Consider the following 13542-nt stretch of genomic DNA (forward strand, 5'->3'; position numbering starts at 1 on the left):
GTTATATCTGCCTTTTTGTGATGTAGGCCTACAAATTGTAAGAAAAAAAACGTCGAGCATTTTGATAATTTATCCTTGGAATGGTCCCAACTTTCAGATGTACTTAGATTGCAATTAAACAGGGTGGGTTGTGTCAGGAAGGGCATCTGACATAAATCTATTTCAAATTATCATCTTTAATCCTGTCATTGCGGACTAAGATGCATAATTTGCTGTAAACCATTATGTCTGAAGTCAACTAAAGAAATTCTTGGTTGATTAGACATGTCCTGCAGATTGATTTGGTCGACTAAAAAGGGGGCGTAGCAAAAGCTATTAGGTATCTCTGGTGTCTGACTCAAACTGCACTCTAACAAAAACAAAAAAATGTCTGCAGAAAGAAAAAGAAACAATCCATTATAAAAACAGATTCACCTTGTCAATCATGAGTGCCTTCTTACATATAAATAGCAAAAAATACCAAATCTTCAGTTAACTCTCACACTTCTTTTTCCTGTCCATACAAAACTTTATAATCTAAAAACAAATAGTCAAAAAATTAGTCGACTAATCCAGATTTTGGTCAACTAAGACACTATCTACCGAACTACAACCCATAGTTTAATTGGATAACCATGGCTAACAGTGAATATGAAGTTAAAAAAAAAACATCATCTTTGAGTAACACAGAATGGGCGTATTAAGATAATATTGACTTTCTTGGGGACTGAACGACTTTTATTTTTCATTCACAAAATATTAAACTCTTGTGGCATGTGCATTGTGTTTTAAATAACAATAAATCAAGTTAATTATTGCATATTTCCATCCTGCTGAGTTTTTTTGTCAGACAGTAGAATCTAATATTGAACCCTCTCGGCTGTGTGTGTTCATGACCAATCACTGTAACGGAGAAGTCTTCAGGGACACATACCGGCATGTTCGAACAACGCCTTCATTTTTCGGTCTTGAGTTTAATTTTTCGTGCATGAGCTATATACTCAGCATGGCTCCACACTTTAACTGTCATCTCCATTTGGCAACTCCTCACCAGCCTCGCCCAAACGCGCCCTGCACAACCATACAGCGTTATTACCTGGGAAATTAATGATCTGGGAGACTAAGACATACTAGAGGAACATCTGCAAGAAATCACATCTAAAACAGACCTCCCCCTTTGTGTTCTATAACCGTTTTATTTCAACTTTATTCTTCAGCAGCATTAATCAGGGCACTAATTCGCTCTGTTAGCAGATGACAGTACAGTTAGCAAACACCGCCTTATGATTGATTTCCTACTATTAAAATTGACTAGGGATGAGTTATGGTGCGGAATTAGGTTGTTGTCTCGTAATAAGAGATTTGACTTAAAACAGTGGATATTTGAATGGAAATGCTAAAACTTTTTGTGATAACTTTTTGATTTTTAATGTCTTTGTTGATGGGGTTGTCTTTCTACGGTTAGTGTTGGTGTATACGTCTACTTTGTCATTTGTGTCATTAGTAACCTGAAAAAAATAATAACTTCAGATTGACTTGCTTTGTTGGGCAATGAATGCGAGCAATTAAAATGCTAGAAATAATGTAGATGTAGAATTGTGTAAAACCTGTACTGCTAATAATTTTAGCAACAAAAAGTAAATGAAAACTTGAAAATTGTTTCCTGGTGCAAACTTTTTCTCAAAGTCATCACTCTTGACACTACTGTACGTGCACTGGGTGAACGAGGTAAAGGGCCAAAAGTGAACATTTTGAGCTGGTTGAAAAATGTTGAAACTTGAAAACTTAACTTTTGAATTTGTAATTTCAAGATTGTTTTTCTCCTTTTTGTCAGTGTCAGTTACTGAGGGAAGCTGGGACTTGAGGGTTCAGGCTAATGAATGCACTTGCTCTGAACCAAAAGTGTAGAGTGACGTTTAACTGGCTAACCATAATTTGGATGGGACCATTGGGGTACTGATGACAATTCTAAGCAGCATTTATTTAATTGTGTTCTATGATTAAAAGTTTGAAAATGTTCTGTTGAAACTATGGAAGACAAAAATAATTATTTGTGCAGGTTTATTATTATTATTACTGTTATTATTTTTCATATTTGGGAGCAATTGTGGCCACTAGCTCAGTCTTTCAAGCAGTTTCTGATAATACTTTGTATTTACTGCCTGTTCTGTGAAATTAAGCAACAAGGTCAAGTGATCATTTCTGGTAGTATAATTATTAGAAGAAAAAAAATTATTTTCTAAATATTAAAACGTTTTGTTTTCTATCCCAAGCTATTATTATTAGTTATTGTGGTATGACGGGGTGTCGCCACTGAACAAGCAGGCAAATGCTAAGGTTTTTTTGTGCTGATTGAAAACTTGAACCAAATTTGAACTTTGGAATTTGTGTTGTCTTTTTTTTTAGTTACTGGGGAAACAGGGTCTCAATGAAGTTGTCGTTCATGAGATTACGTGCGCTTCCAGTTTCTATGGGCAGAAAATTCTTACCTGTATGTGATTGGTTGACCGCATTTTGGAACCAACCAATGGAGTTTCTAGTTATACATGCAACGTACATGCACCAATAGTGTGCCGTGGAATTACCCCGTTGCACGCTTTCTGACGTGCAGTTTTGGCTGAATCTGATCTTACGCTACTGGGCTTCACTGCGCTCTACAGTTTTCAGATTAGCGACACAATCCTACGGCCTCGGCTGTATTCTCCTTCATTTTCCCCCATAAATCCTTGGCGTTCTGTTCGTGGATTTGTTACTGTAAGTGTTGAAACGCCCTTTGTGATTGGACAGCGGACAGAAAAGACTCGATGAAAATAATTTTGACAAAAGGCCGAAAGGGGAAGAATGGCTTGGCCTTTCATGGTGAAATGTGATAGGATTATTCACATGGTGGCACCACAGGACAAAGCTGGAACCACACGACTGTGTTTTCAAGACATTTTCATGATTTTTGGACAAATAGCACTAGAGAATAGGTGCGCTATATTTTAGTCCGAATAATTTGAACGAGCTATTGTATAAATGTGCATATGTACAACAATACAAGTCTATGTGCAAATCAAATATGCAAAAATAACATAAAAAGTGACAAAATTAGAGCATATTGAAAACTAACAGTAACTAACTAGACATTATCTAAATCATGAAACAAAATTTTATACTATTATACTATTACTATAAAAAAATGACAGCAGATTTTTTAATAAATTGAAACACATGGCCACATGGTTTAAAACAATCTACAGTGTTGATTATTTGACATGTCCCTGAATGCCCCTCACCTATTTAATTGAGCTGTTAGCCGCCCTGCTACAGTGCGTATATGCTAGCTAGTGTACCTCATCTCTCCCTGGTGCACACAACCAGGAGGCTCCCCGTATAGGCAAAAAGCTGTGACCTTTCCTTTGTGGTGCAATCAAATGGAGCTGCCGTGGTCCTTGGCTCTGAATAATTAATTCCTCCCTCAGTAGGAGTGTTTGCTAAACACTGGGGTCCTCTGCAGTTCACTTTTTCTGCACCGCTGCCACTGCACCCAAGGGGGACGCGGCCCACTCCACGCTTCCGTCAGGCTTCAGATGTGCTTTTCCAACGAACACACAGACAGTCAGAGAGACACTGGAACATGCTTTTTTAAACGTTTTTATTTCTTTATTTTCCTGTCCGTGGAGGAACGGTAACAATGTAAGGGAGCTAGCGAAATTAGCATAATTTCTCTTTTACGGATTGTGCCGTGTACAGCGGAGTGAGTATCTGGAGTCTGAATTGCATAAAAAGTGTTCAGTTTTTGAAAATGTACAGTAACAGTAAATAGATTATTGGGGCGCATTCAAGCATATATATATATATATATATATATATATATATATATATATTATTATTATTATTATATTTTTCCCAGTGTGGTGTAGGCTATATAATTATTAATCTGTTTTTTTTTTTTTATTTTTTTATTTTATTGTTAGTCAATTATAACTTACAGTTTGAGTTTTTAAATAGTTGTTGTTGTTATTGTTTAACACATGCTTTTTGCTTTGACTACCAAAAACTATCTCCATTTGACTCATTTAAACATACGTGTAGTGAATTTGGGAGTTAACACCGTCGTTTTGCATATTAAAGAAATGTTTGTGTCATTTTTAGTTCACCCAAAAATACCTGACACACACACACACACACACACACACACAAAAAAAAAGTTAATTCAAGTTTACGCTGAACGCCATCGCCATTCACACATCGGATTGGTTTGCGAGAACAGCCCTCACCTCAAACTACTTGTTCCGTCAGCCGTCCAACAAACCAATCCCCAGTGAGGAGGTCCTAACGCTACGCCCCCTGCTGCATTTGCCTCGTAACAGCGTCATCTCCTCTCTCCCCTCAGAGTACTACATCCTTTCATCATACCAGGGTGAGGAGTAGGGGATAGTCCTGGATATGGTACTGTATATGTGTGTGTGTGTGTGTGTGTGTGTTTGAGCACATGGGTGACAAGTGCTTTGATCTCCTGCTGAAAAGGGCCCTAGCTGCGCGAAAATTATCAATGAGATGCAGAGAGAGGTGGAAACTGAGTAGTGGAGTTGTGATGTGGCTAGGTACATGAGCCAATCAATCAGTAAGAGTTATATTTATTATTTACAAATGTACTGTTTATACTGGATTAGTGACATTATGAATGCTTCTATAGGCTCATTTCAGATTATATAAAGGGTTATGTGTGGTGTGTTTTAAAAATATGCTCCAAAAAAATCATGTTTCTTTGCTGTTTGAATGCATGTAAGCCTGCTACTTTAACGAATTTTGAGGTGTGATATATTTCAGAAGTAAATATAGATGATAGATGATAATATTGTAACTAATTCATGTCACTGTAGCAAAAAATAAAAATAAAAAGCTGATTTATACCACAAAAACTATTCCAAATTTACAATACTGTCAAAAACATCTGCAATAAATAAACAGCAGAATGAAACACTTATTTAGTTTTATTTGTAATGTTATTAATTCAACCGTTTATGGCTCAAATCTCATGATATAGTCAGAAAATAACCAAAAATGTCCCAGTTGTGCAAAGAAAAAGTACAGATGATAAATATTGACCCCAAAAAATATCATCCGGGCTATCATATACTGAATGAAGTCTATGTAGTAATAAACGTGACAGGCCTCAGTGCATATCAAGTTTGCACGTTGACATTTCCAAGCGTTATTTCTAAGGTGCAATAGAAGGGATACTAAAACCTCATCTGTATTCAATTTTATGAATGAAAACCAGTGCAGTTTTTTCCCCCCTCCTCATTATAAGACCACAGGACAAAGTAGAAAAAGCCAGTGGATTGGGCCTGACCTATTTTCACAATAGTAACTGCAATAGTAACTGACACCATTATATGTATATTCAGCCAACAACTGCTTCTATGCTTGAAATCACATGCTGAAATAATGATGCAATTCATGTTTATTTAATTATTGCAGTGTGCCGGGTTACTCTCACTGTGGCTCATTATTGTAAATTAAATCGATTTTAACAGTGTGCTTAAAGCCATGAGAAAAGTGCCTATGTGCAACTAGTGCAGGCAGTGTTTAGACAGGCAATAAAGAACTGCCTTCATTTTCACACGCAAGATTGTGGTTTTAACTAGCTATAAAATTACACATTTAGAAATTAGCAAGTTTCTGTTGTTAAAAAGTACAATTGATTCATTTGTTTTGTTCATCTCATCGCATTTGCTGTATTTTGTAGATTTGTTATTGCAATTTCTATATATGAAATGTCAAAACAACAACAGTGCTATTTAAGTCAAATGTACAATGGCATTTGAAGAGATGTAGTTGTAAGTGACCAATACTGATGACTTAAGTTACTCTGGTTTAGTTTTATGAATGAACCCAAAGCCTTGTATCTTGAATAAAGTGGATATTCTGCTACAATAATTATCTCCAATTGTTTCTCCAAGTTGGACTTTTTTTAAATAATACTTTGGAAGTTTGGAAATAATAGTTTGATTCTAAACTTAAATAAGTGATTCATATTTTGTAAATGAAACACGGAAGGAAGAAAAAAAAATCTCTGCATTTTAGGAAGAGTAAAAAAAATAAAAAAATCTAAAAAAAAAAATCCTTCTCTCTGTGGTGTATGTGAAAGTGTGTGTAATGAAGACGTATGCAGCCAGCGCAGTGTGTTGTAGTGTATTGTTGGAGGGCAGAGCTGAAGGGGGAGCTATGACTCTGCAGCAGGTTCAGCTCAGGGCTCCTCTCAGCTCGAGCAGCAGCACTCACACACACTCACACACACTCACACACACACACACACTCACACACACTCACACACACATGTACACACTTTCACAAATATTCACAAACATTCAAACACTTTCACACATTCACACTCATTCAGCCACTTTGACACACTTTCTCACACTCCTCTGGCTGCGCTGGGCCACATTGATTTCAGTGTATCTGTTGAAGGGAAATAATCAATGTAAATTCTCTGGCAAAGCAGCCCAAGAGTAACACATGTCTGATTCATGCACCGGACATTGTCAGAAAGACCACTGTTTGGGGACTTTCTCACCTGTATCATTATTATTTAATTTTTTCACATTTTGAAAAATTTCCATACAAATAAAAATTCACATTTTGAAAAATGTTTTAAAAATAAAAATTATGTGCTACATAAAAATACAGAATAAAATTTATACATTCCAAAATTTTAATAATTTGATTTAAAAACTGAAAAATAAAATAAATGTTTGTAAACGTAATAACAAACTTTAAACCTGGATCAGATAGAAATAATGGAGGGGGGGAAAAAAAGGAAATGGAATGAATATAATTTTTTTTTTTTTTTTTTTTTTTTCAAATAAGTTGGACATAAGCCAGTCAAAGTTTGCCAATTTGCACTTATTTATTTATTTATTTATTTATTTATTATTATTATTTTATATATATATTTTTTAATAACGATACAGTTATTTTTTGTGGTAGAAACCAAAGCAAAATCTTTGCGCAAAATATTTAATTTAGTATTAAACACTTACATTTCTAACTGCAGTACTTTATTTCATTATTTATCTAAGCATTAATTTGAACCATGCCCTGTTCCTCATATTCCTCAAGTAAGTCAGCGTCTTGGGCAGGAAGGAAGTCTGACACCTATAACCTTAACATTTTGTTTTTGCTCCAACTTGAACTTGGTCAAACGCTCGGGCTCCTAACAAGGCCAGAGTGCAGCCGCTTGTGGATATGTAAATGTACTACATGTGTGAGAGGCAGGGAGAGAGGCTCACAAAGAAAGGGACTGGTCTATTTGGAAATTCCTGCGTGATGAAAGGGAAAGAATATCCCTCCAAAAATGATTAATGTGGTGTTCAGGTACACAGAAGATTGAGTGATCCTGTCATCGCACCATATGGTACCAATTTATTCCGGCAAGAATAAGGCAAACTCACTGGAGGAACTGCAAAAACTGTGTCTCCTTCACCAGACTTCAGGAAGGAGCCATGCATGTATAAACCAAAAGGACTCAAAGCGTTCTGCTGTCCGTAACATGCACTGGTGTGGGAAAGCTCCTCTTACATGAGGCAATTAGTGTTAACTTTGGATTTATTTATTATTATTTATTTTTACAACCTTTTTCTATTGTTGGAAATTTGTCATATAAGAAATTGGTTTTATGCCCCTGAAATGTACGTTTCCAGTTAGCCAGGGTTTGGCTCACATTGGCTCACAAAAACTGCAGTATATTGCAACCTGTGTGGTTGGATCCTTCATTTATACACACATGTTGAAATTAATTTTAGCTTAAATCTTTAAAGCTTTAAAGCTTCAGCTTTAAATTTGATGTTGCAACACATCGCAAAAATTGTGTAGTAACAGACTTGGGTAGAAAGCATTTTGGCACATTTACATTTCACCTCTGAATTTATTTTGTTTTAAACTAGGATTATGCAGGCCTACAGTATCCAAATCTGTGGGGGTGTGGCATATTCTGACCCAAATAAAATTGATGAAGTCATGGGATATTTCCAGTCCAATCCTCCCTTGACAGCACCCCATTTGGTTAAATATACCCAGGTAGTAGTGGAATGTAGTGTGGATGTGACAAGCCTGTCAAATCAGGTTGAGGGCTGTAATTTGACGTGGTTTGTTCATCCACTCACACTTTAATGGGGTCTTTCCCCCAAAATAGACAGCTGTTCAAATCTACAGGACGTGCTCAGCTCCAACAGGCAAAATGTATACACCATCAATAGTTCATTTACATTTGTAAATAAACTGTTATAAAACTGTTACAATATTGTTACACCGTATTTACCATTTATTTATCATTTATTACAAAATGTAAATCTGTGGTTAACTGGGTTAACCACAGTGCCATAGTCCTATAATAAATGCTCTTTTTGTTTTGTTTGTTTCAGTTTGTGTCAGAGAATAAATGTATATATTTTTTGTGTGAAACCTGATAAGACTGAGACTGAAGATACTGTTGCACAAAGGAATATTTGACATAGGAACATGAGTATGAATGGTGTGTGTCGTGGTGGTTAGGGGGGCCAGCGGTGTTTATTGGCAGTCTTGCTTCCATTAGTGTACCCCAGGGCAGCTGTAGCATCAACAGTAGCTTACCACCACCAAGGGTTGTGGAGTGAAACATGCTATATAAATTCAGTGCATCATCATTATTATGAATTTTTTTGTTTATACCCCGTTTACATAGTATTGTATTGTTGTATAGTTTTACAGTGTGCAACAAGATTTAAATTAGCTGACCTTTAAATTAGCTATGGCAAAATGTGAATTATGGAATTGCCTTATTGGACTCCTACCTCACTGATGTCTTATCCAGAATGGCTTTTGGAGAGCATTTATATTTTGGAATGCATATGGCCGCTGAGTGAGGGGCTGGGGTGGGAGGGAGCGGGTGAGGGGGCTGGGAGCTAGTAGCACTTTTCTCCTCCAATAGTGTGTCATTTGTGGCCTTAGCCCTGCAGGGCACATGGACAGGAACTGATAACGCTCTGTGTAGCCTGGGCTGAATTGGGCTCTATTATCCGAGGTGTGGAGCTGTTCAGTGTGGAAATAAAGGAGTTTATCCACTGCCCATCGGACCACCGCTCACTCTGTTTGGACTGGTCTGAAGCATTCCACAAAGCCCAGCCCCCCTGGCACACAGGGGACTACATCTGGGAAACATATACACCTTATGCACATTTACTCCCCCAAAAAGCTTTATTCAGATGTAAATATATCTAAATAAATACAACAGTATACATAGTGAAAAATACATGCCTAAATATTAGCATTTCACTGACAACTCATATCTTAAAGACCCTGTACCCAATTTATTTCCATGTCTTTGAGCAAATCAAGATATATTGGATATATTGAATAAGCAGCACCTTGAGGTCAAAATAAGCCATCTCTGTATTGTCTAACTCAGCATCTAAAAAAAGTGTGTTATGGTTTAAGTATCAGGAAGAGTGTGGTTAGCAGTGGTAGTTGTTAGCCTTAGCTTGATGGCAAAACTCCTCTCTGAAGTCTGAAGGTTGTAATACATGCTTATAAACTCATTGTGGTGAATATTTAGGATACTCTGCATAAGGTAGATGAAGAACATTTTTTGACCACTGCAACTTGCTGCCTTAACTAGTTCTGTTTTTCAAATTTTTTAAGATAGTAAAAGTCAACCGGGAATGCTAGATTTGCCCTTTAAAACTGCATCTAATATGGATAAGATGGGAGAATATATAGAGAGCAAGAAAACATAACAAAAACATTTATTGCAAAGTTCAAAATCCCTTCTAAGTTGTCCTTTCAGTATGTTGGTGCCCGTGTCTCAGGTTCTATGATTTGTATTGCTTGCATTCTATCAGTTGTGCCAATTTTGTTTACTCCATTCAGAATTTGGAGCTGAGCCAGAGAGGGCATCTGGTGTAAAATATGTTTGCTTTGGTGATCCCTAACGAGAAATGCAGATCATTCCATCATATTATTATATTATTATGTCAAACTTTTCGACAACCTTGGTGGTACATTATTGGCTGCAGTTTTGGCCGTACAGATGAAATGAAAACAAATATCGCAGCTATAGAGGGTGTGACGACAGCGCAGTGCTCGTGTGTGTGCGTGTTTGGGCGGGACCGTACCAGGGAGCAGAGAAATGGATTTGCTTATACAGCCAGGGCTACGGCCAGATCTCAAATGTTTGACTTTTAATCAAGGAAGTTAAACCAAAGGGGGTTTTAAAAGTGACTCTTGTGGCTTTTGGTGCGCTGAAAGGGCTGTGCGTGATTCCACTGGCATTGGACAAATGTAACTGTTGAAAGGGCAGAAGGAAACTGCTCCGGTCCCATAGTGAGGAGTCAATGTGCTTTTTCTACTGAGTGCCTGACTAATGGGAGGGAGCCTGAACTATACGGCCATGAACCAGGAAATCTCACAGAATATAATCTGAATAAGTTACAAATGAGAGAGCTGTCGGGGCACATAGCTTCCAAATCAACTGAGCATTTACTGTTCTATTACTGCAGTGTGAGACCTCTTTAAAACACTCTTTTAATGTATTGGTTTAGTAATTATGGTTATTTTGGCATGGCAATGACATTGAAATAAATCATTAATTTCCTTGTGTTTTCAGTTGATTAAATATACAGCATGACGAAATAAGGTATGACCAAGTTTGTAATGGTCATTTTCAACAGGTTTGGTCAGGAAGGGCACCTACCAAAAGACGTCATGCTTGGAATGTGATGACCCTAAATTTCTGTAATTCTTAACAAGTTCTCAGTTATCAGAAATAATGTCCATAGACTAAATATACTGAAATGTGTTTTTAGATATAAAACAACCATGTTCTATATATTATTTACCACATATAGTTAGCCTTTGTCATGACTTTGTGTAGTCATAAGTCTATGTGAAAATTTAATAAGAAATTGCAGAAGTACAGAACCTCAGCAGATTTACTGTACTTTAAAACAGTTTTCTAATCTAATAAAAGCCAAATCCATAATGGTTTTCAGAAACTATTGAATCTTTAGTCCCTCCAACAAACTTTACGCTAACTCTGCAAAATAACAGTGTAATATAAAATCATATATATAATGAAAGTGCAAGCTTGAGGGCCTAAATGGAAAAAAAAAAAAAAAAAAAGATAAATTATCAATACCTAGATGTAGTAGAAATCATTTACCTTGGGCAATGTCTATGTATCTATGTAAAAGTTCTGTTCATTCCGTTGTTCTTGGCACATAGATTTGGAGGGTACTCATTCCAATCTGCTTTCACAAAAATACCTCCGAATACCACCTGGCCTGATAGATTTGTCTTGAGTCTCTGTGATTGAAAAGGTAGAGCTTTAATCCAGGTCAATAGTAGTAGGGGATACTTGTGTTGGATGATGTAAGGGCAGTTAATAAAACAACTGTGATTGGCTGTATGGGGCAGAGGGAGACAGCTGCTTGTGATTTGTGGGCACGTACATTATATTTGAAAAAGTCCAAATGCCTCAGAGCTGCAGGATTCACAGAGCTGCAGGATTCACGCGACACACATTTTCTCCACACTCACGGGATACAACATGACAGGCAAACAGTGCACTGGAAGCATATGCAAGCCTTTAGAATGTACTACCTGTTTTACTACTGCTTATGTGCATTGATCTATGATATATGATAGCGGTTCTCAAACAGTGGTGCACGTTTGTCTTGTGGTAGACTAGAGATTTGTTGTAGACCAGAGTAACAGTGATTTAAGTCTTTTAATATTATTTTACTTTTGGATGGATAATAAAAGTGGTAATTAAAAGACCTAGTATTACAGCATGTGGCCATCTGTGAAGAAATGTTGAAAAACGTTACAAGAAATTGAGCTGTGTTCTAGAAAGGAAGGAATCTCTTTATCTAAGTATGTCATCAATACACAAAATTCCTTGCAATATCCGCAGGAGCAAGGAACACATTTTTCTGGTAGTTTATGTGTTCATTTAACAAAACAAAGATGGCATGATACAGTTTTCCTTGTCAAAGAATGATAATAGTGTAAAGTACATGAGCTTTGGTCTTTGTTTACATTATGTAGCTTGGTAAAAGTCACGGAATCACCTCTGTGTGTCACCGCTGCTGTGTCCAACCAGGAAGTAAGATTATTAGGGCTGTTTTTTATTAAGAAGTTGCCGATATGATACATATCTGGATGCATAAGCCACGATACGATACATATCTCAGTACAGTGAGCTTTCGATTTGATACAAGTCAGTACGATATATTTCAAATTGATTCAATATGATTCAATAAAAATAATGGCTAAATCATGGCTGTGATACTAAACGATATGAAGTCTTTGTTAAACCACTTCCTTGTGCAAAGTGAATATGAAACACACATTTTACTCATCAAAACAGTAAAAATGTCAAATGTGTTGCATAAACGAGTTTCCTTCCTCTAAACAAGCAACAAAACTGTAGCTGTAACAAAATAATGTCAAAAAATACTCTTGCGAAATATCAATACAGCAGCTCATGATATTGATATTGTATCAGCACATTAAACAATATGATATATTGATATTTTTATATTTTTGCACACCCCTAAAGATTATACACTTGATCCAGCTATTCAAATTATACAATTAGTGACATTTTGAATATAATTATGTTACATTGTGCATTTTTATGAAATTATACTTCTGTCCTGTCATATGTGCTTTAAGTTCAGGTTAGGCTCAGTTATGACTTTTGCTCAGATCATAATTTCTCTGTTTCTGCTTTTGTCATAATTTTGACACAGTTAAGTCTATGTGTACAACATCCTTTTGAGATCTGCTTTAGACGATTCAGGTTTTCTTCCATCTATTGAAACACGTGGCTGACCCAAGGTTAGTTTTAATAGCAGCTGTGTGCATGTACTCAGAATCCTTTTCTTCAATACTGTTGAAGGCACATTTCCTGGTGTTTACTTCCACTACTTTATCAGTTTCGTATCACATTTGAGAAAATTGTTCTGAACATTTTTGTGCATCATTGAAAAGTACAGAATCCATTTCCGGGCCACCTGAAAGAGATTTCATTTTCAGAGATTGCAGACGTGGCTATAAGTCAGTGCATAAATGGGTTTTTTCAGTCATTTTTTAAAGTGTCGTTTTACAGCCCAGCATACTACTAATCAAATACTTGAGTCACCTTGAAGTGATGTATCCAATCCATCAAAAGTGCTTCAGATGTGTAATTGTTCTCGTCAAGTGAACGGTATTAGATTTAAGATGAATGTTATCTAAAGTCATCATTATAACTGCAAAGGAAGAAAAGTAGCCCCTGAAAAGAGCAAAACTGTAGAACTGCATTTTGAGTAATTAGTCTGGTCTCTTTCAAATAAGTCCTATGGGAAATCTCACTTCACTGTTTCATCTCCTGTAGCACTTCTCAACTCCAACTCAAGACAATTGATACTTTACAGCTGATGTCATCAACATTCCCTTGGGCTGTGATGCTAGCTTGAGGTTCTGCTCTGTCTGAATCTCTGTTATTCAAGTTAGACTTTAATAACACCGCCCAACTATAAAGAACTGACG

This window comes from Boleophthalmus pectinirostris, unplaced genomic scaffold, assembly GCF_026225935.1.
Source record: "Boleophthalmus pectinirostris isolate CB_2022bp ecotype Guang Dong unplaced genomic scaffold, ASM2622593v1 HiC_scaffold_7, whole genome shotgun sequence".
NCBI classification, from domain to species: Eukaryota; Metazoa; Chordata; class Actinopteri; order Gobiiformes; family Gobiidae; genus Boleophthalmus; species Boleophthalmus pectinirostris.